The sequence below is a fragment of the Nicotiana tabacum genome, chromosome 14 (assembly GCF_000715075.1).
Source record: "Nicotiana tabacum cultivar K326 chromosome 14, ASM71507v2, whole genome shotgun sequence".
Classification (NCBI taxonomy): Eukaryota; Viridiplantae; Streptophyta; class Magnoliopsida; order Solanales; family Solanaceae; genus Nicotiana; species Nicotiana tabacum.
The window spans coordinates 32,105,288-32,125,723 of NC_134093.1; the positions used below are offsets into that span (position 1 = coordinate 32,105,288).

General features: G+C 41.1%; 32 non-coding genes across 32 annotated transcripts; all 32 read right to left on the minus strand.

The window, feature by feature from the left end:
* Positions 1 to 19: 19 nt before the first annotated feature.
* On the minus strand, positions 20 to 138 carry LOC142169391 (5S ribosomal RNA). Its single transcript, XR_012699094.1, has one exon. It is a non-coding gene; the product is annotated as a 5S ribosomal RNA (ribosomal RNA).
* A 525-nt stretch (positions 139 to 663) lies between these two features.
* LOC142169393 (5S ribosomal RNA) lies at positions 664 to 782 on the minus strand. The gene has a single exon (XR_012699096.1). It is a non-coding gene; the product is annotated as a 5S ribosomal RNA (ribosomal RNA).
* Positions 783 to 1,308: 526 nt separating this feature from the next.
* On the minus strand, positions 1,309 to 1,427 carry LOC142169366 (5S ribosomal RNA). The gene has a single exon (XR_012699069.1). It is a non-coding gene; the product is annotated as a 5S ribosomal RNA (ribosomal RNA).
* A 524-nt stretch (positions 1,428 to 1,951) lies between these two features.
* On the minus strand, positions 1,952 to 2,070 carry LOC142169210 (5S ribosomal RNA). Its single transcript, XR_012698926.1, has one exon. It is a non-coding gene; the product is annotated as a 5S ribosomal RNA (ribosomal RNA).
* Positions 2,071 to 2,595: 525 nt separating this feature from the next.
* LOC142169394 (5S ribosomal RNA) lies at positions 2,596 to 2,714 on the minus strand. The gene has a single exon (XR_012699097.1). It is a non-coding gene; the product is annotated as a 5S ribosomal RNA (ribosomal RNA).
* A 527-nt stretch (positions 2,715 to 3,241) lies between these two features.
* Positions 3,242 to 3,360, minus strand: LOC142169202 (5S ribosomal RNA). Its single transcript, XR_012698918.1, has one exon. It is a non-coding gene; the product is annotated as a 5S ribosomal RNA (ribosomal RNA).
* A 524-nt stretch (positions 3,361 to 3,884) lies between these two features.
* LOC142169315 (5S ribosomal RNA) lies at positions 3,885 to 4,003 on the minus strand. The gene has a single exon (XR_012699023.1). It is a non-coding gene; the product is annotated as a 5S ribosomal RNA (ribosomal RNA).
* A 524-nt stretch (positions 4,004 to 4,527) lies between these two features.
* Positions 4,528 to 4,646, minus strand: LOC142169367 (5S ribosomal RNA). Its single transcript, XR_012699070.1, has one exon. It is a non-coding gene; the product is annotated as a 5S ribosomal RNA (ribosomal RNA).
* A 528-nt stretch (positions 4,647 to 5,174) lies between these two features.
* Positions 5,175 to 5,293, minus strand: LOC142169392 (5S ribosomal RNA). Its single transcript, XR_012699095.1, has one exon. It is a non-coding gene; the product is annotated as a 5S ribosomal RNA (ribosomal RNA).
* Positions 5,294 to 5,817: 524 nt separating this feature from the next.
* On the minus strand, positions 5,818 to 5,936 carry LOC142169387 (5S ribosomal RNA). Its single transcript, XR_012699090.1, has one exon. It is a non-coding gene; the product is annotated as a 5S ribosomal RNA (ribosomal RNA).
* Positions 5,937 to 6,460: 524 nt separating this feature from the next.
* LOC142169378 (5S ribosomal RNA) lies at positions 6,461 to 6,579 on the minus strand. Its single transcript, XR_012699081.1, has one exon. It is a non-coding gene; the product is annotated as a 5S ribosomal RNA (ribosomal RNA).
* Positions 6,580 to 7,103: 524 nt separating this feature from the next.
* Positions 7,104 to 7,222, minus strand: LOC142169371 (5S ribosomal RNA). The gene has a single exon (XR_012699074.1). It is a non-coding gene; the product is annotated as a 5S ribosomal RNA (ribosomal RNA).
* A 524-nt stretch (positions 7,223 to 7,746) lies between these two features.
* On the minus strand, positions 7,747 to 7,865 carry LOC142169211 (5S ribosomal RNA). The gene has a single exon (XR_012698927.1). It is a non-coding gene; the product is annotated as a 5S ribosomal RNA (ribosomal RNA).
* A 525-nt stretch (positions 7,866 to 8,390) lies between these two features.
* On the minus strand, positions 8,391 to 8,509 carry LOC142169395 (5S ribosomal RNA). Its single transcript, XR_012699098.1, has one exon. It is a non-coding gene; the product is annotated as a 5S ribosomal RNA (ribosomal RNA).
* Positions 8,510 to 9,033: 524 nt separating this feature from the next.
* LOC142169203 (5S ribosomal RNA) lies at positions 9,034 to 9,152 on the minus strand. The gene has a single exon (XR_012698919.1). It is a non-coding gene; the product is annotated as a 5S ribosomal RNA (ribosomal RNA).
* A 524-nt stretch (positions 9,153 to 9,676) lies between these two features.
* Positions 9,677 to 9,795, minus strand: LOC142169326 (5S ribosomal RNA). Its single transcript, XR_012699034.1, has one exon. It is a non-coding gene; the product is annotated as a 5S ribosomal RNA (ribosomal RNA).
* A 525-nt stretch (positions 9,796 to 10,320) lies between these two features.
* Positions 10,321 to 10,439, minus strand: LOC142169368 (5S ribosomal RNA). Its single transcript, XR_012699071.1, has one exon. It is a non-coding gene; the product is annotated as a 5S ribosomal RNA (ribosomal RNA).
* A 527-nt stretch (positions 10,440 to 10,966) lies between these two features.
* On the minus strand, positions 10,967 to 11,085 carry LOC142169206 (5S ribosomal RNA). The gene has a single exon (XR_012698922.1). It is a non-coding gene; the product is annotated as a 5S ribosomal RNA (ribosomal RNA).
* A 524-nt stretch (positions 11,086 to 11,609) lies between these two features.
* Positions 11,610 to 11,728, minus strand: LOC142169388 (5S ribosomal RNA). The gene has a single exon (XR_012699091.1). It is a non-coding gene; the product is annotated as a 5S ribosomal RNA (ribosomal RNA).
* A 524-nt stretch (positions 11,729 to 12,252) lies between these two features.
* Positions 12,253 to 12,371, minus strand: LOC142169379 (5S ribosomal RNA). The gene has a single exon (XR_012699082.1). It is a non-coding gene; the product is annotated as a 5S ribosomal RNA (ribosomal RNA).
* A 524-nt stretch (positions 12,372 to 12,895) lies between these two features.
* Positions 12,896 to 13,014, minus strand: LOC142169372 (5S ribosomal RNA). The gene has a single exon (XR_012699075.1). It is a non-coding gene; the product is annotated as a 5S ribosomal RNA (ribosomal RNA).
* A 524-nt stretch (positions 13,015 to 13,538) lies between these two features.
* On the minus strand, positions 13,539 to 13,657 carry LOC142169205 (5S ribosomal RNA). Its single transcript, XR_012698921.1, has one exon. It is a non-coding gene; the product is annotated as a 5S ribosomal RNA (ribosomal RNA).
* Positions 13,658 to 14,184: 527 nt separating this feature from the next.
* LOC142169386 (5S ribosomal RNA) lies at positions 14,185 to 14,303 on the minus strand. The gene has a single exon (XR_012699089.1). It is a non-coding gene; the product is annotated as a 5S ribosomal RNA (ribosomal RNA).
* Positions 14,304 to 14,827: 524 nt separating this feature from the next.
* Positions 14,828 to 14,946, minus strand: LOC142169216 (5S ribosomal RNA). Its single transcript, XR_012698932.1, has one exon. It is a non-coding gene; the product is annotated as a 5S ribosomal RNA (ribosomal RNA).
* Positions 14,947 to 15,471: 525 nt separating this feature from the next.
* Positions 15,472 to 15,590, minus strand: LOC142169396 (5S ribosomal RNA). The gene has a single exon (XR_012699099.1). It is a non-coding gene; the product is annotated as a 5S ribosomal RNA (ribosomal RNA).
* A 527-nt stretch (positions 15,591 to 16,117) lies between these two features.
* LOC142169204 (5S ribosomal RNA) lies at positions 16,118 to 16,236 on the minus strand. The gene has a single exon (XR_012698920.1). It is a non-coding gene; the product is annotated as a 5S ribosomal RNA (ribosomal RNA).
* A 524-nt stretch (positions 16,237 to 16,760) lies between these two features.
* Positions 16,761 to 16,879, minus strand: LOC142169363 (5S ribosomal RNA). The gene has a single exon (XR_012699067.1). It is a non-coding gene; the product is annotated as a 5S ribosomal RNA (ribosomal RNA).
* Positions 16,880 to 17,403: 524 nt separating this feature from the next.
* Positions 17,404 to 17,522, minus strand: LOC142169369 (5S ribosomal RNA). Its single transcript, XR_012699072.1, has one exon. It is a non-coding gene; the product is annotated as a 5S ribosomal RNA (ribosomal RNA).
* Positions 17,523 to 18,049: 527 nt separating this feature from the next.
* Positions 18,050 to 18,168, minus strand: LOC142169226 (5S ribosomal RNA). The gene has a single exon (XR_012698938.1). It is a non-coding gene; the product is annotated as a 5S ribosomal RNA (ribosomal RNA).
* Positions 18,169 to 18,692: 524 nt separating this feature from the next.
* Positions 18,693 to 18,811, minus strand: LOC142169389 (5S ribosomal RNA). Its single transcript, XR_012699092.1, has one exon. It is a non-coding gene; the product is annotated as a 5S ribosomal RNA (ribosomal RNA).
* Positions 18,812 to 19,336: 525 nt separating this feature from the next.
* Positions 19,337 to 19,455, minus strand: LOC142169373 (5S ribosomal RNA). The gene has a single exon (XR_012699076.1). It is a non-coding gene; the product is annotated as a 5S ribosomal RNA (ribosomal RNA).
* A 524-nt stretch (positions 19,456 to 19,979) lies between these two features.
* LOC142169237 (5S ribosomal RNA) lies at positions 19,980 to 20,098 on the minus strand. The gene has a single exon (XR_012698949.1). It is a non-coding gene; the product is annotated as a 5S ribosomal RNA (ribosomal RNA).
* Between the last annotated feature and the right edge of the window lie 338 nt (positions 20,099 to 20,436).

The following is a 20,436-nucleotide window of genomic DNA, read 5'->3' on the forward strand; positions in this document are numbered from 1 at the left end:
TAAATTTTGCCTAAAAAGAGGGATGCAACACGAGGACTTCCCAGGGGGTCACCCATCCTAGTACTACTCTCGCCCAAGCACGCTTGACTTCGGGGTTCTGATGGGATCCGGTGCGTTAGTGCTGGTATGATCGCATCCGACATTCCTTGCACTCTAAATTCTCTTAATACCTTTCCTCCTTCCGCTTTAGGTGCGAAGATGTAAAACCTTCAAACGACATAACTTTACGCTCATTTATCCGTTTTACGCAATTTCTCTTTTGATTTCCACTATTTTTCGCTGGCAAAGACATTGACCAACAACAACAAGCCGCGCTCGACGATAATATCACAATTAGAGGGCCCGTAAGGCCTAGCTACATGCCTATCACACTAGGCCGCATGGAACGGCGACGTCGCAACTAGGCATTTTACGGATGTCGCCTTCGAGGCCAAGGCGTAGTGACGTGTCAAGTGCAGCGTTGTTAAGCCCCTAAATATTTTCCTTATTTACTATATATTGATTTTTTGATTTTTTTTAATAACTATTACCTTCAAAAATATTGTTATTTCGTGTAAAAAAAAATATCTATTTCGTTTACACTGCTTAAAACTCATTTGTGAATTTATTAGACATACCGCCGATACATTAAAAGAAGTAAGATATAAATTTTGCCTAAAAAGAGGGATGCAACACGAGGACTTCCCAGGGGGTCACCCATCCTAGTACTACTCTCGCCCAAGCACGCTTGACTTCGGGGTTCTGATGGGATCCGGTGCGTTAGTGCTGGTATGATCGCATCCGACATTCCTTGCACTCTAAATTCTCTTAATACCTTTCCTCCTTTCGCTTTAGGTGCGAAGATGTAAAACCTTCAAACGACATAACTTTACGCTCATTTATCCGTTTTACGCAATTTCTCTTTTGATTTCCACTATTTTTCGCTGGCAAAGGCATTGACCAACAACAACAAGCCGCGCTCGACGATAATATCACAATTAGAGGGCCCGTAAGGCCTAGCTACATGCCTATCACACTAGGCCGCATGGAACGGCGACGTCGCAACTAGGCATTTTACGGATGTCGCCTTCGAGGCCAAGGCGTAGTGACGTGTCAAGTGCAGCGTTGTTAAGCCCCTAAATATTTTCCTTATTTACTATATATTGATTTTTGGATTTTTTTTAATAACTATTACCTTCAAAAATATTGTTATTTCGTGTAAAAAAAAATATCTATTTCGTTTACACTGCTTAAAACTCATTTTGTGAATTTATTAGACATACCGCCGATACATTAAAAGAAGTAAGATATAAATTTTGCCTAAAAAGAGGGATGCAACACGAGGACTTCCCAGGGGGTCACCCATCCTAGTACTACTCTCGCCCAAGCACGCTTGACTTCGGAGTTCTGATGGGATCCGGTGCGTTAGTGCTGGTATGATCGCATCCGACATTCCTTGCACTCTAAATTCTCTTAATACCTTTCCTCCTTCCGCTTTAGGTGCGAAGATGTAAAACCTTCAAACGACATAACTTTACGCTCATTTATCCGTTTTACGCAATTCCTCTTTTGATTTCCACTATTTTTCGCTGGCAAAGGCATTGACCAACAACAACAAGCCGCGCTCGACGATAATATCACAATTACAGGGCCCGTAAGGCCTAGCTACATGCCTATCACACTAGGCCGCATGGAACGGCGACGTCGCAACTAGGCATTTTATGGATGTCGCCTTCGAGGCCAAGGAGTAGTGACGTGTCAAGTACAGCGTTGTTAAGCCCCTAAATATTTTCCTTATTTACTATATATTGATTTTTTGATTTTTTTAATAACTATTACCTTCAAAAATATTGTTATTTCGTGTAAAAAAAAATATCTATTTCGTTTACACTGCTTAAAACTCATTTGTGAATTTATTAGACATACCGCCGATACATTAAAAGAAGTAAGATATAAATTTTGCCTAAAAAGAGGGATGCAACACGAGGACTTCCCAGGGGGTCACCCATCCTAGTACTACTCTCGCCCAAGCACGCTTGACTTCGGGGTTCTGATGGGATCCGGTGCGTTAGTGTTGGTATGATCGCATCCGACATTCCTTGCACTCTAAATTCTCTTAATACCTTTCCTCCTTCCGCTTTAGGTGCGAAGATGTAAAACCTTCAAACGACATAACTTTACGCTCATTTATCCGTTTTACGCAATTTCTCTTTTGATTTCCACTATTTTTCGCTGGCAAAGACATTGACCAACAACAACAAGCCGCGCTCGACGATAATATCACAATTAGAGGGCCCGTAAGGCCTAGCTACATGCCTATCACACTAGGCCGCATGGAACGGCGACGTCGCAACTAGGCATTTTACGGATGTCGCCTTCGAGGCCAAGGCGTAGTGACGTGTCAAGTGCAGCGTTGTTAAGCCCCTAAATATTTTCCTTATTTACTATATATTGATTTTTTGATTTTTTTTAATAACTATTACCTTCAAAAATATTGTTATTTCGTGTAAAAAAAAATATCTATTTCGTTTACACTGCTTAAAACTCATTTGTGAATTTATTAGACATACCGCCGATACATTAAAAGAAGTAAGATATAAATTTTGCCTAAAAAGAGGGATGCAACACGAGGACTTCCCAGGGGGTCACCCATCCTAGTACTACTCTCGCCCAAGCACGCTTGACTTCGGGGTTCTGATGGGATCCGGTGCGTTAGTGCTGGTATGATCGCATCCGACATTCCTTGCACTCTAAATTCTCTTAATACCTTTCCTCCTTTCGCTTTAGGTGCGAAGATGTAAAACCTTCAAACGACATAACTTTACGCTCATTTATCCGTTTTACGCAATTTCTCTTTTGATTTCCACTATTTTTCGCTGGCAAAGGCATTGACCAACAACAACAAGCCGCGCTCGACGATAATATCACAATTAGAGGGCCCGTAAGGCCTAGCTACATGCCTATCACACTAGGCCGCATGGAACGGCGACGTCGCAACTAGGCATTTTACGGATGTCGCCTTCGAGGCCAAGGCGTAGTGACGTGTCAAGTGCAGCGTTGTTAAGCCCCTAAATATTTTCCTTATTTACTATATATTGATTTTTTGATTTTTTTTAATAACTATTACCTTCAAAAATATTGTTATTTCGTGTAAAAAAAAAAAATCTATTTCGTTTACACTGCTTAAAACTCATTTTGTGAATTTATTAGACATACCGCCGATACATTAAAAGAAGTAAGATATAAATTTTGCCTAAAAAGAGGGATGCAACACGAGGACTTCCCAGGGGGTCACCCATCCTAATACTACTCTTGCCCAAGCACGCTTAACTTCAGAGTTCTGATGGGATCCGGTGCGTTAGTGCTGGTATGATCGCATCCGACATTCCTTGCACTCTAAATTCTCTTAATACCTTTCCTCCTTCCGCTTTAGGTGCGAAGATGTAAAACCTTCAAACGACATAACTTTACGCTCATTTATCCGTTTTACGCAATTCCTCTTTTGATTTCCACTATTTTTCGCTGGCAAAGGCATTGACCAACAACAACAAGCCGCGCTCGACGATAATATCACAATTAGAGGGCCCGTAAGGCCTAGCTACATGCCTATCACACTAGGCCGCATGGAACGGCGACGTCGCAACTAGGCATTTTACGGATGTCGCCTTCGAGGCCAAGGCGTAGTGACGTGTCAAGTGCAGCGTTGTTAAGCCCGTAAATATTTTCCTTATTTACTATATATTGATTTTTTGATTTTTTTAATAACTATTACCTTCAAAAATATTGTTATTTCGTGTAAAAAAAAATATCTATTTCATTTACACTGCTTAAAACTCATTTGTGAATTTATTAGACATACCGCCGATACATTAAAAGAAGTAAGATATAAATTTTGCCTAAAAAGAGGGATGCAACACGAGGACTTCCCAGGGGGTCACCCATCCTAGTACTACTCTCGCCCAAGCACGCTTAACTTCGGAGTTCTAATGGGATCCGGTGCATTAGTGCTGGTATGATCGCATCCGACATTCCTTGCACTCTAAATTCTCTTAATACCTTTCCTCCTTCCGCTTTAGGTGCGAAGATGTAAAACCTTCAAACGACATAACTTTACGCTCATTTATCCGTTTTACGCAATTCCTCTTTTGATTTCCACTATTTTTCGCTGGCAAAGGCATTGACCAACAACAACAAGCTGCGCTCGACGATAATATCACAATTAGAGGGCCCGTAAGGCCTAGCTACATGCCTATCACACTAGGCCGCATGGAACGGCGACGTCGCAACTAGGCATTTTACGGATGTCGCCTTCGAGGCCAAGGCGTAGTGACGTGTCAAGTGCAGCGTTGTTAAGCCCGTAAATATTTTCCTTATTTACTATATATTGATTTTTTGATTTTTTTAATAACTATTACCTTCAAAAATATTGTTATTTCGTGTAAAAAAAAATATCTATTTCGTTTACACTGCTTAAAACTCATTTGTGAATTTATTAGACATACCGCCGATACATTAAAAGAAATAAGATATAAATTTTGCCTAAAAAGAGGGATGCAACACGAGGACTTCCTAGGGGGTCACCCATCCTAGTACTACTCTCGCCCAAGCACGCTTAACTTCGGAGTTCTGATGGGATCCGGTGCGTTAGTGCTGGTATGATCGCATCCGACATTCCTTGCACTCTAAATTCTCTTAATACCTTTCCTCCTTCCGCTTTAGGTGCGAAGATGTAAAACCTTCAAACGACATAACTTTACGCTCATTTATCCGTTTTACGCAATTCCTCTTTTGATTTCCACTATTTTTCGCTGGCAAAGGCATTGACCAACAACAACAAGCCGCGCTCGACGATAATATCACAATTAGAGGGCCCGTAAGGCCTAGCTACATGCCTATCACACTAGGCCGCATGGAACGGCGACGTCGCAACTAGGCATTTTACGGATGTCGCCTTCGAGGCCAAGGCGTAGTGACGTGTCAAGTGCAGCGTTGTTAAGCCCGTAAATATTTTCCTTATTTACTATATATTGATTTTTTGATTTTTTTAATAACTATTACCTTCAAAAATATTGTTATTTCGTGTATAAAAAAAAATATATCTATTTCGTTTACACTGCTTAAAACTCATTTGTGAATTTATTAGACATACCGCCGATACATTAAAAGAAGTAAGATATAAATTTTGCCTAAAAAGAGGGATGCAACACGAGGACTTCCCAGGGGGTCACCCATCCTAGTACTACTCTCGCCCAAGCACGCTTAACTTCGGAGTTCTGATGGGATCCGGTGCGTTAGTGCTGGTATGATCGCATCCGACATTCCTTGCACTCTAAATTCTCTTAATACCTTTCCTCCTTCCGCTTTAGGTGCGAAGATGTAAAACCTTCAAACGACATAACTTTACGCTCATTTATCCGTTTTACGCAATTCCTCTTTTGATTTCCACTATTTTTCGCTGGCAAAGGCATTGACCAACAACAACAAGCCGCGCTCGACGATAATATCACAATTAGAGGGCCCGTAAGGCCTAGCTACATGCCTTTCACACTAGGCCGCATGGAACGGCGACGTCGCAACTAGGCATTTTACGGATGTCGCCTTCGAGGCCAAGGCGTAGTGACGTGTCAAGTGCAGCGTTGTTAAGCCCGTAAATATTTTCCTTATTTACTATATATTGATTTTTTGATTTTTTAATAACTATTACCTTCAAAAATATTGTTATTTCGTGTAAAAAAAAAATATCTATTTCGTTTACATTGCTTAAAACTCATTTGTGAATTTATTAGACATACCGCCGATACATTAAAAGAAGTAAGATATAAATTTTGCCTAAAAAGAGGGATGCAACACGAGGACTTCCCAGGGGGTCACCCATCCTAGTACTACTCTCGCCAGGGCACGCTTAACTTCGGAGTTCTGATGGGATCCGGTGCGTTAGTGCTGGTATGATCGCATCCGATATTCCTTGCACTCTAAATTCTCTTAATACCTTTCCTCCTTCCGCTTTAGGTTCGAAGATGTAAAACCTTCAAACGACATAACTTTACGCTCATTTATCCGTTTTACGCAATTCCTCTTTTGATTTCCACTATTTTTCGCTGGCAAAGGCATTGACCAACAACAACAAGCCGCGCTCGACGATAATATCACAATTAGAGGGCCCGTAAGGCCTAGCTACATGCCTATCACACTAGGCCGCATGGAACGGCGACGTCGCAACTAGGCATTTTACGGATGTCGCCTTCGAGGCCAAGGCGTAGTGACGTGTCAAGTGCAGCGTTTTTAAGCCCGTAAATATTTTCCTTATTTACTATATATTGATTTTTTGATTTTTTTAATAACTATTACCTTCAAAAATATTGTTATTTCGTGTAAAAAAAAATATCTATTTCGTTTACACTGCTTAAAACTCATTTGTGAATTTATTAGACATACCGCCGATACATTAAAAGAAGTAAGATATAAATTTTGCCTAAAAAGAGGGATGCAACACGAGGACTTCCCAGGGGGTCACCCATCCTAGTACTACTCTCGCCCAAGCACGCTTAACTTCGGAGTTCTGATGCGATCCGGTGCGTTAGTGCTGGTATGATCGCATCCGACATTCCTTGCACTCTAAATTCTCTTAATACCTTTCCTCCTTCCGCTTTAGGTGCGAAGATGTAAAACCTTCAAACGACATAACTTTACGCTCATTTATCCGTTTTACGCAATTCCTCTTTTAATTTCCACTATTTTTCGCTGGCAAAGGCATTGACCAACAACAACAAGCCGCGCTCGACGATAATATCACAATTAGAGGGCCCGTAAGGCCTAGCTACATGCCTATCACACTAGGCCGCATGGAACGGCGACGTCGTAACTAGGCATTTTACGGATGTCGCCTTCGAGGCCAAGGCGTAGTGACGTGTCAAGTGCAGCGTTGTTAAGCCCGTAAATATTTTCCTTATTTACTATATATTGATTTTTTGATTTTTTTAATAACTATTACCTTCAAAAATATTGTTATTTCGTGTAAAAAAAAATATCTATTTCGTTTACACTGCTTAAAACTCATTTGTGAATTTATTAGACGTACCGCCGATACATTAAAAGAAGTAAGATATAAATTTTGCCTAAAAAGAGGGATGCAACACGAGGACTTCCCAGGGGGTCACCCATCCTAGTACCACTCTCGCCCAAGCACGCTTAACTTCGGAGTTCTGATGGGATCCGGTGCGTTAGTGCTGGTATGATCGCATCCGACATTCCTTGCACTCTAAATTCTCTTAATACCTTTCCTCCTTCCGCTTTAGGTGCGAAGATGTAAAACCTTCAAACGACATAACTTTACGCTCATTTATCCGTTTTACGCAATTCCTCTTTTGATTTCCACTATTTTTCGCTGGCAAAGGCATTGACCAACAACAACAAGCCGCGCTCGACGATAATATCACAATTAGAGGGCCCGTAAGGCCTAGCTACATGCCTATCACACTAGGCCGCATGGAACGGCGACGTCGCAACTAGGCATTTTATGGATGTCGCCTTCGAGGCCAAGGAGTAGTGACGTGTCAAGTACAGCGTTGTTAAGCCCCTAAATATTTTCCTTATTTACTATATATTGATTTTTTGATTTTTTTTAATAACTATTACCTTCAAAAATATTGTTATTTCGTGTAAAAAAAATATCTATTTCGTTTACACTGCTTAAAACTCATTTGTGAATTTATTAGACATACCGCCGATACATTAAAAGAAGTAAGATATAAATTTTGCCTAAAAAGAGGGATGCAACACGAGGACTTCCCAGGGGGTCACCCATCCTAGTACTACTCTCGCCCAAGCACGCTTGACTTCGGGGTTCTGATGGGATCCGGTGCGTTAGTGTTGGTATGATCGCATCCGACATTCCTTGCACTCTAAATTCTCTTAATACCTTTCCTCCTTCCGCTTTAGGTGCGAAGATGTAAAACCTTCAAACGACATAACTTTACGCTCATTTATCCGTTTTACGCAATTTCTCTTTTGATTTCCACTATTTTTCGCTGGCAAAGACATTGACCAACAACAACAAGCCGCGCTCGACGATAATATCACAATTAGAGGGCCCGTAAGGCCTAGCTACATGCCTATCACACTAGGCCGCATGGAACGGCGACGTCGCAACTAGGCATTTTACGGATGTCGCCTTCGAGGCCAAGGCGTAGTGACGTGTCAAGTGCAGCGTTGTTAAGCCCCTAAATATTTTCCTTATTTACTATATATTGATTTTTTGATTTTTTTTAATAACTATTACCTTCAAAAATATTGTTATTTCGTGTAAAAAAAAATATCTATTTCGTTTACACTGCTTAAAACTCATTTGTGAATTTATTAGACATACCGCCGATACATTAAAAGAAGTAAGATATAAATTTTGCCTAAAAAGAGGGATGCAACACGAGGACTTCCCAGGGGGTCACCCATCCTAGTACTACTCTCGCCCAAGCACGCTTGACTTCGGGGTTCTGATGGGATCCGGTGCGTTAGTGCTGGTATGATCGCATCCGACATTCCTTGCACTCTAAATTCTCTTAATACCTTTCCTCCTTTCGCTTTAGGTGCGAAGATGTAAAACCTTCAAACGACATAACTTTACGCTCATTTATCCGTTTTACGCAATTTCTCTTTTGATTTCCACTATTTTTCGCTGGCAAAGGCATTGACCAACAACAACAAGCCGCGCTCGACGATAATATCACAATTAGAGGGCCCGTAAGGCCTAGCTACATGCCTATCACACTAGGCCGCATGGAACGGCGACGTCGCAACTAGGCATTTTACGGATGTCGCCTTCGAGGCCAAGGCGTAGTGACGTGTCAAGTGCAGCGTTGTTAAGCCCGTAAATATTTTCCTTATTTACTATATATTGATTTTTTGATTTTTTTAATAACTATTACCTTCAAAAATATTGTTATTTCGTGTAAAAAAAAAATCTATTTCGTTTACACTGCTTAAAACTCATTTTGTGAATTTATTAGACATACCGCCGATACATTAAAAGAAGTAAGATATAAATTTTGCCTAAAAAGAGGGATGCAACACGAGGACTTCCCAGGGGGTCACCCATCCTAATACTACTCTTGCCCAAGCACGCTTAACTTCAGAGTTCTGATGGGATCCGGTGCGTTAGTGCTGGTATGATCGCATCCGACATTCCTTGCACTCTAAATTCTCTTAATACCTTTCCTCCTTCCGCTTTAGGTGCGAAGATGTAAAACCTTCAAACGACATAACTTTACGCTCATTTATCCGTTTTACGCAATTCCTCTTTTGATTTCCACTATTTTTCGCTGGCAAAGGCATTGACCAACAACAACAAGCCGCGCTCGACGATAATATCACAATTAGAGGGCCCGTAAGGCCTAGCTACATGCCTATCACACTAGGCCGCATGGAACGGCGACGTCGCAACTAGGCATTTTACGGATGTCGCCTTCGAGGCCAAGGCGTAGTGACGTGTCAAGTGCAGCGTTGTTAAGCCCGTAAATATTTTCCTTATTTACTATATATTGATTTTTTGATTTTTTTAATAACTATTACCTTCAAAAATATTGTTATTTCGTGTAAAAAAAAATATCTATTTCATTTACACTGCTTAAAACTCATTTGTGAATTTATTAGACATACCGCCGATACATTAAAAGAAGTAAGATATAAATTTTGCCTAAAAAGAGGGATGCAACACGAGGACTTCCCAGGGGGTCACCCATCCTAGTACTACTCTCGCCCAAGCACGCTTAACTTCGGAGTTCTAATGGGATCCGGTGCATTAGTGCTGGTATGATCGCATCCGACATTCCTTGCACTCTAAATTCTCTTAATACCTTTCCTCCTTCCGCTTTAGGTGCGAAGATGTAAAACCTTCAAACGACATAACTTTACGCTCATTTATCCGTTTTACGCAATTCCTCTTTTGATTTCCACTATTTTTCGCTGGCAAAGGCATTGACCAACAACAACAAGCTGCGCTCGACGATAATATCACAATTAGAGGGCCCGTAAGGCCTAGCTACATGCCTATCACACTAGGCCGCATGGAACGGCGACGTCGCAACTAGGCATTTTACGGATGTCGCCTTCGAGGCCAAGGCGTAGTGACGTGTCAAGTGCAGCGTTGTTAAGCCCGTAAATATTTTCCTTATTTACTATATATTGATTTTTTGATTTTTTTAATAACTATTACCTTCAAAAATATTGTTATTTCGTGTAAAAAAAAAATATCTATTTCGTTTACACTGCTTAAAACTCATTTGTGAATTTATTAGACATACCGCCGATACATTAAAAGAAATAAGATATAAATTTTGCCTAAAAAGAGGGATGCAACACGAGGACTTCCTAGGGGGTCACCCATCCTAGTACTACTCTCGCCCAAGCACGCTTAACTTCGGAGTTCTGATGGGATCCGGTGCGTTAGTGCTGGTATGATCGCATCCGACATTCCTTGCACTCTAAATTCTCTTAATACCTTTCCTCCTTCCGCTTTAGGTGCGAAGATGTAAAACCTTCAAACGACATAACTTTACGCTCATTTATCCGTTTTACGCAATTCCTCTTTTGATTTCCACTATTTTTCGCTGGCAAAGGCATTGACCAACAACAACAAGCCGCGCTCGACGATAATATCACAATTAGAGGGCCCGTAAGGCCTAGCTACATGCCTATCACACTAGGCCGCATGGAACGGCGACGTCGCAACTAGGCATTTTACGGATGTCGCCTTCGAGGCCAAGGCGTAGTGACGTGTCAAGTGCAGCGTTGTTAAGCCCGTAAATATTTTCCTTATTTACTATATATTGATTTTTTGATTTTTTTAATAACTATTACCTTCAAAAATATTGTTATTTCGTGTATAAAAAAAATATATCTATTTCGTTTACACTGCTTAAAACTCATTTGTGAATTTATTAGACATACCGCCGATACATTAAAAGAAGTAAGATATAAATTTTGCCTAAAAAGAGGGATGCAACACGAGGACTTCCCAGGGGGTCACCCATCCTAGTACTACTCTCGCCCAAGCACGCTTAACTTCGGAGTTCTGATGGGATCCGGTGCGTTAGTGCTGGTATGATCGCATCCGACATTCCTTGCACTCTAAATTCTCTTAATACCTTTCCTCCTTCCGCTTTAGGTGCGAAGATGTAAAACCTTCAAACGACATAACTTTACGCTCATTTATCCGTTTTACGCAATTCCTCTTTTGATTTCCACTATTTTTCGCTGGCAAAGGCATTGACCAACAACAACAAGCCGCGCTCGACGATAATATCACAATTAGAGGGCCCGTAAGGCCTAGCTACATGCCTTTCACACTAGGCCGCATGGAACGGCGACGTCGCAACTAGGCATTTTACGGATGTCGCCTTCGAGGCCAAGGCGTAGTGACGTGTCAAGTGCAGCGTTGTTAAGCCCGTAAATATTTTCCTTATTTACTATATATTGATTTTTTGATTTTTTAATAACTATTACCTTCAAAAATATTGTTATTTCGTGTAAAAAAAAAATATCTATTTCGTTTACATTGCTTAAAACTCATTTGTGAATTTATTAGACATACCGCCGATACATTAAAAGAAGTAAGATATAAATTTTGCCTAAAAAGAGGGATGCAACACGAGGACTTCCCAGGGGGTCACCCATCCTAGTACTACTCTCGCCAGGGCACGCTTAACTTCGGAGTTCTGATGGGATCCGGTGCGTTAGTGCTGGTATGATCGCATCCGATATTCCTTGCACTCTAAATTCTCTTAATACCTTTCCTCCTTCCGCTTTAGGTTCGAAGATGTAAAACCTTCAAACGACATAACTTTACGCTCATTTATCCGTTTTACGCAATTCCTCTTTTGATTTCCACTATTTTTCGCTGGCAAAGGCATTGACCAACAACAACAAGCCGCGCTCGACGATAATATCACAATTAGAGGGCCCGTAAGGCCTAGCTACATGCCTATCACACTAGGCCGCATGGAACGGCGACGTCGCAACTAGGCATTTTACGGATGTCGCCTTCGAGGCCAAGGCGTAGTGACGTGTCAAGTGCAGCGTTTTTAAGCCCGTAAATATTTTCCTTATTTACTATATATTGATTTTTTGATTTTTTTAATAACTATTACCTTCAAAAATATTGTTATTTCGTGTAAAAAAAAATATCTATTTCGTTTACACTGCTTAAAACTCATTTGTGAATTTATTAGACATACCGCCGATACATTAAAAGAAGTAAGATATAAATTTTGCCTAAAAAGAGGGATGCAACACGAGGACTTCCCAGGGGGTCACCCATCCTAGTACTACTCTCGCCCAAGCACGCTTAACTTCGGAGTTCTGATGCGATCCGGTGCGTTAGTGCTGGTATGATCGCATCCGACATTCCTTGCACTCTAAATTCTCTTAATACCTTTCCTCCTTCCGCTTTAGGTGCGAAGATGTAAAACCTTCAAACGACATAACTTTACGCTCATTTATCCGTTTTACGCAATTCCTCTTTTAATTTCCACTATTTTTCGCTGGCAAAGGCATTGACCAACAACAACAAGCCGCGCTCGACGATAATATCACAATTAGAGGGCCCGTAAGGCCTAGCTACATGCCTATCACACTAGGCCGCATGGAACGGCGACGTCGTAACTAGGCATTTTACGGATGTCGCCTTCGAGGCCAAGGCGTAGTGACGTGTCAAGTGCAGCGTTGTTAAGCCCGTAAATATTTTCCTTATTTACTATATATTGATTTTTTGATTTTTTTAATAACTATTACCTTCAAAAATATTGTTATTTCGTGTAAAAAAAAATATCTATTTCGTTTACACTGCTTAAAACTCATTTGTGAATTTATTAGACGTACCGCCGATACATTAAAAGAAGTAAGATATAAATTTTGCCTAAAAAGAGGGATGCAACACGAGGACTTCCCAGGGGGTCACCCATCCTAGTACCACTCTCGCCCAAGCACGCTTAACTTCGGAGTTCTGATGGGATCCGGTGCGTTAGTGCTGGTATGATCGCATCCGACATTCCTTGCACTCTAAATTCTCTTAATACCTTTCCTCCTTCCGCTTTAGGTGCGAAGATGTAAAACCTTCAAACGACATAACTTTACGCTCATTTATCCGTTTTACGCAATTCCTCTTTTGATTTCCACTATTTTTCGCTGGCAAAGGCATTGACCAACAACAACAAGCCGCGCTCGACGATAATATCACAATTAGAGGGCCCGTAAGGCCTAGCTACATGCCTATCACACTAGGCCGCATGGAACGGCGACGTCGCAACTAGGCATTTTACGGATGTCGCCTTCGAGGCCAAGGCGTAGTGACGTGTCAAGTGCAGCGTTGTTAAGCCCGTAAATATTTTCCTTATTTACTATATATTGATTTTTTGATTTTTTTAATAACTATTACCTTCAAAAATATTGTTATTTCGTGTAAAAAAAAATATCTATTTCGTTTACACTGCTTAAAACTCATTTGTGAATTTATTAGACATACCGCCGATACATTAAAAGAAGTAAGATATAAATTTTGCCTAAAAAGAGGGATGCAACACGAGGACTTCCTAGGGGGTCACCCATCCTAGTACTACTCTCGCCCAAGCACGCTTGACTTCGGGGTTCTGATGGGATCCGGTGCGTTAGTGCTGGTATGATCGCATCCGACATTCCTTGCACTCTAAATTCTCTTAATACCTTTCCTCCTTTCGCTTTAGGTGCGAAGATGTAAAACCTTCAAACGACATAACTTTACGCTCATTTATCCGTTTTACGCAATTTCTCTTTTGATTTCCACTATTTTTCGCTGGCAAAGGCATTGACCAACAACAACAAGCCGCGCTCGACGATAATATCACAATTAGAGGGCCCGTAAGGCCGAGCTACATGCCTATCACACTAGGCCGCATGGAACGGCGACGTCGCAACTAGGCATTTTACGGATGTCGCCTTCGAGGCCAAGGCGTAGTGACGTGTCAAGTGCAGCGTTGTTAAGCCCCTAAATATTTTCCTTATTTACTATATATTGATTTTTTGATTTTTTTTAATAACTATTACCTTCAAAAATATTGTTATTTCGTGTAAAAAAAAAAAATCTATTTCGTTTACACTGCTTAAAACTCATTTTGTGAATTTATTAGACATACCGCCGATACATTAAAAGAAGTAAGATATAAATTTTGCCTAAAAAGAGGGATGCAACACGAGGACTTCCCAGGGGGTCACCCATCCTAATACTACTCTTGCCCAAGCACGCTTAACTTCGGAGTTCTGATGGGATCCGGTGCGTTAGTGCTGGTATGATCGCATCCGACATTCCTTGCACTCTAAATTCTCTTAATACCTTTCCTCCTTCCGCTTTAGGTGCGAAGATGTAAAACCTTCAAACGACATAACTTTACGCTCATTTATCCGTTTTACGCAATTCCTCTTTTGATTTCCACTATTTTTCGCTGGCAAAGGCATTGACCAACAACAACAAGCCGCGCTCGACGATAATATCACAATTAGAGGGCCCGTAAGGCCTAGCTACATGCCTATCACACTAGGCCGCATGGAACGGCGACGTCGCAACTAGGCATTTTACGGATGTCGCCTTCGAGGCCAAGGCGTAGTGACGTGTCAAGTGCAGCGTTGTTAAGCCCCTAAATATTTTCCTTATTTACTATATATTGATTTTTTGATTTTTTTTAATAACTATTACCTTCAGAAATATTGTTATTTCGTGTAAAAAAAATATCTATTTCGTTTACACTGCTTAAAACTCATTTGTGAATTTATTAGACATACCGCCGATACATTAAAAGAAGTAAGATATAAATTTTGCCTAAAAAGAGGGATGCAACACGAGGACTTCCCAGGGGGTCACCCATCCTAGTACTACTCTCGCCCAAGCACGCTTAACTTCGGAGTTCTGATGGGATCCGGTGCGTTAGTGCTGGTATGATCGCATCCGACATCCCTTGCACTCTAAATTCTCTTAATACCTTTCCTCCTTCCGCTTTAGGTGCGAAGATGTAAAACCTTCAAACGACATAACTTTACGCTCATTTATCCGTTTTACGCAATTCCTCTTTTGATTTCCACTATTTTTCGCTGGCAAAGGCATTGACCAACAACAACAAGCCGCGCTCGACGATAATATCACAATTAGAGGGCCCGTAAGGCCTAGCTACATGCCTATCACACTAGGCCGCATGGAACGGCGACGTCGCAACTAGGCATTTTACGGATGTCGCCTTCGAGGCCAAGGCGTAGTGACGTGTCAAGTGCAGCGTTGTTAAGCCCCTAAATATTTTCCTTATTTACTATATATTGATTTTTTGATTTTTTTAATAACTATTACCTTCAAAAATATTGTTATTTCGTGTAAAAAAAAAATATCTATTTCGTTTACACTGCTTAAAACTCATTTGTGAATTTATTAGACATACCGCCGATACATTAAAAGAAGTAAGATATAAATTTTGCCTAAAAAGAGGGATGCAACACGAGGACTTCCCAGGGGGTCACCCATCCTAGTACTACTCTCGCCCAAGCACGCTTGACTTCGGGGTTCTGATGGGATCCGGTGCGTTAGTGCTGGTATGATCGCATCCGACATTCCTTGCACTCTAAATTCTCTTAATACCTTTCCTCCTTTCGCTTTAGGTGCGAAGATGTAAAACCTTCAAACGACATAACTTTACGCTCATTTATCCGTTTTACGCAATTTCTCTTTTGATTTCCACTATTTTTCGCTGGCAAAGGCATTGACCAACAACAACAAGCCGCGCTCGACGATAATATCACAATTAGAGGGCCCGTAAGGCCTAGCTACATGCCTATCACACTAGGCCGCATGGAACGGCGACGTCGCAACTAGGCATTTTACGGATGTCGCCTTCGAGGCCAAGGCGTAGTGACGTGTCAAGTGCAGCGTTGTTAAGCCCCTAAATATTTTCCTTATTTACTATATATTGATTTTTTGATTTTTTTTAATAACTATTACCTTCAAAAATATTGTTATTTCGTGTAAAAAAAAAAAATCTATTTCGTTTACACTGCTTAAAACTCATTTTGTGAATTTATTAGACATACCGCCGATACATTAAAAGAAGTAAGATATAAATTTTGCCTAAAAAGAGGGATGCAACACGAGGACTTCCCAGGGGGTCACCCATCCTAATACTACTCTTGCCCAAGCACGCTTAACTTCAGAGTTCTGATGGGATCCGGTGCGTTAGTGCTGGTATGATCGCATCCGACATTCCTTGCACTCTAAATTCTCTTAATACCTTTCCTCCTTCCGCTTTAGGTGCGAAGATGTAAAACCTTCAAACGACATAACTTTACGCTCATTTATCCGTTTTACGCAATTCCTCTTTTGATTTCCACTATTTTTCGCTGGCAAAGGCATTGACCAACAACAACAAGCCGCGCTCGACGATAATATCACAATTAGAGGGCCCGTAAGGCCTAGCTACATGCCTATCACACTAGGCCGCATGGAACGGCGACGTCGCAACTAGGCATTTTACGGATGTCGCCTTCGAGGCCAAGGCGTAGTGACGTGTCAAGTGCAGCGTTGTTAAGCCCGTAAATATTTTCCTTATTTACTATATATTGATTTTTTGATTTTTTTAATAACTATTACCTTCAAAAATATTGTTATTTCGTGTAAAAAAAAATATCTATTTCATTTACACTGCTTAAAACTCATTTGTGAATTTATTAGACATACCGCCGATACATTAAAAGAAGTAAGATATAAATTTTGCCTAAAAAGAGGGATGCAACACGAGGACTTCCCAGGGGGTCACCCATCCTAGTACTACTCTCGCCCAAGCACGCTTAACTTCGGAGTTCTAATGGGATCCGGTGCGTTAGTGCTGGTATGATCGCATCCGACATTCCTTGCACTCTAAATTCTCTTAATACCTTTCCTCCTTCCGCTTTAGGTGCGAAGATGTAAAACCTTCAAACGACATAACTTTACGCTCATTTATCCGTTTTACGCAATTCCTCTTTTGATTTCCACTATTTTTCGCTGGCAAAGGCATTGACCAACAACAACAAGCTGCGCTCGACGATAATATCACAATTAGAGGGCCCGTAAGGCCTAGCTACATGCCTATCACACTAGGCCGCATGGAACGGCGACGTCGCAACTAGGCATTTTACGGATGTCGCCTTCGAGGCCAAGGCGTAGTGACGTGTCAAGTGCAGCGTTGTTAAGCCCGTAAATATTTTCCTTATTTACTATATATTGATTTTTTGATTTTTTTAATAACTATTACCTTCAAAAATATTGTTATTTCGTGTAAAAAAAAATATCTATTTCGTTTACACTGCTTAAAACTCATTTGTGAATTTATTAGACATACCGCCGATACATTAAAAGAAATAAGATATAAATTTTGCCTAAAAAGAGGGATGCAACACGAGGACTTCCTAGGGGGTCACCCATCCTAGTACTACTCTCGCCCAAGCACGCTTAACTTCGGAGTTCTGATGGGATCCGGTGCGTTAGTGCTGGTATGATCGCATCCGACATTCCTTGCACTCTAAATTCTCTTAATACCTTTCCTCCTTCCGCTTTAGGTGCGAAGATGTAAAACCTTCAAACGACATAACTTTACGCTCATTTATCCGTTTTACGCAATTCCTCTTTTGATTTCCACTATTTTTCGCTGGCAAAGGCATTGACCAACAACAACAAGCCGCGCTCGACGATAATATCACAATTAGAGGGCCCGTAAGGCCTAGCTACATGCCTATCACACTAGGCCGCATGGAACGGCGACGTCGCAACTAGGCATTTTACGGATGTCGCCTTCGAGGCCAAGGCGTAGTGACGTGTCAAGTGCAGCGTTGTTAAGCCCGTAAATATTTTCCTTATTTACTATATATTGATTTTTTGATTTTTTTAATAACTATTACCTTCAAAAATATTGTTATTTCGTGTATAAAAAAAATATATCTATTTCGTTTACACTGCTTAAAACTCATTTGTGAATTTATTAGACATACCGCCGATACATTAAAAGAAGTAAGATATAAATTTTGCCTAAAAAGAGGGATGCAACACGAGGACTTCCCAGGGGGTCACCCATCCTAGTACTACTCTCGCCCAAGCACGCTTAACTTCGGAGTTCTGATGGGATCCGGTGCGTTAGTGCTGGTATGATCGCATCCGACATTCCTTGCACTCTAAATTCTCTTAATACCTTTCCTCCTTCCGCTTTAGGTGCGAAGATGTAAAACCTTCAAACGACATAACTTTACGCTCATTTATCCGTTTTACGCAATTCCTCTTTTGATTTCCACTATTTTTCGCTGGCAAAGGCATTGACCAACAACAACAAGCCGCGCTCGACGATAATATCACAATTAGAGGGCCCGTAAGGCCTAGCTACATGCCTTTCACACTAGGCCGCATGGAACGGCGACGTCGCAACTAGGCATTTTACGGATGTCGCCTTCGAGGCCAAGGCGTAGTGACGTGTCAAGTGCAGCGTTGTTAAGCCCGTAAATATTTTCCTTATTTACTATATATTGATTTTTTGATTTTTTAATAACTATTACCTTCAAAAATATTGTTATTTCGTGTAAAAAAAAAATATCTATTTCGTTTACATTGCTTAAAACTCATTTGTGAATTTATTAGACATACCGCCGATACATTAAAAGAAGTAAGATATAAATTTTGCCTAAAAAGAGGGATGCAACACGAGGACTTCCCAGGGGGTCACCCATCCTAGTACTACTCTCGCCAGGGCACGCTTAACTTCGGAGTTCTGATGGGATCCGGTGCGTTAGTGCTGGTATGATCGCATCCGATATTCCTTGCACTCTAAATTCTCTTAATACCTTTCCTCCTTCCGCTTTAGGTGCGAAGATGTAAAACCTTCAAACGACATAACTTTACGCTCATTTATCCGTTTTACGCAATTCCTCTTTTAATTTCCACTATTTTTCGCTGGCAAAGGCATTGACCAACAACAACAAGCCGCGCTCGACGATAATATCACAATTAGAGGGCCCGTAAGGCCTAGCTACATGCCTATCACACTAGGCCGCATGGAACGGCGACGTCGTAACTAGGCATTTTACGGATGTCGCCTTCGAGGCCAAGGCGTAGTGACGTGTCAAGTGCAGCGTTGTTAAGCCCGTAAATATTTTCCTTATTTACTATATATTGATTTTTTGATTTTTTTAATAACTATTACCTTCAAAAATATTGTTATTTCGTGTAAAAAAAAAATATCTATTTCGTTTACACTGCTTAAAACTCATTTGTGAATTTATTAGACGTACCGCCGATACATTAAAAGAAGTAAGATATAAATTTTGCCTAAAAAGAGGGATGCAACACGAGGACTTCCCAGGGGGTCACCCATCCTAGTACCACTCTCGCCCAAGCACGCTTAACTTCGGAGTTCTGATGGGATCCGGTGCGTTAGTGCTGGTATGATCGCATCCGACATTCCTTGCACTCTAAATTCTCTTAATACCTTTCCTCCTTCCGCTTTAGGTGCGAAGATGTAAAACCTTCAAACGACATAACTTTACGCTCATTTATCCGTTTTACGCAATTCCTCTTTTGATTTCCACTATTTTTCGCTGGCAAAGGCATTGACCAACAACAACAAGCCGCGCTCGACGATAATATCACAATTAGAGGGCCCGTAAGGCCTAGCTACATGCCTATCACACTAGGCCGCATGGAACGGCGACGTCGCAACTAGGCATTTTACGGATGTCGCCTTCGAGGCCAAGGCGTAGTGACGTGTCAAGTGCAGCGTTGTTAAGCCCGTAAATATTTTCCTTATTTACTATATATTGATTTTTTGATTTTTTTAATAACTATTACCTTCAAAAATATTGTTATTTCGTGTAAAAAAAAATATCTATTTCGTTTACACTGCTTAAAACTCATTTGTGAATTTATTAGACATACCGCCGATACATTAAAAGAAGTAAGATATAAATTTTGCCTAAAAAGAGGGATGCAACACGAGGACTTCCCAGGGGGTCACCCATCCTAGTACTACTCTCGCCCAAGCACGCTTAACTTCGGAGTTCTGATGGGATCCGGTGCGTTAGTGCTGGTATGATCGCATCCGACATCCCTTGCACTCTAAATTCTCTTAATACCTTTCCTCCTTCCGCTTTAGGTGCGAAGATGTAAAACCTTCAAACGACATAACTTTACGCTCATTTATCCGTTTTACGCAATTCCTCTTTTGATTTCCACTATTTTTCGCTGGCAAAGGCATTGACCAACAACAACAAGCCGCGCTCGACGATAATATCACAATTAGAGGGCCCGTAAGGCCTAGCTACATGCCTATCACACTAGGCCGCATGGAACGGCGACGTCGCAACTAGGCATTTTACGGATGTCGCCTTCGAGGCCAAGGCGTAGTGACGTGTCAAGTGCAGCGTTGTTAAGCCCGTAAA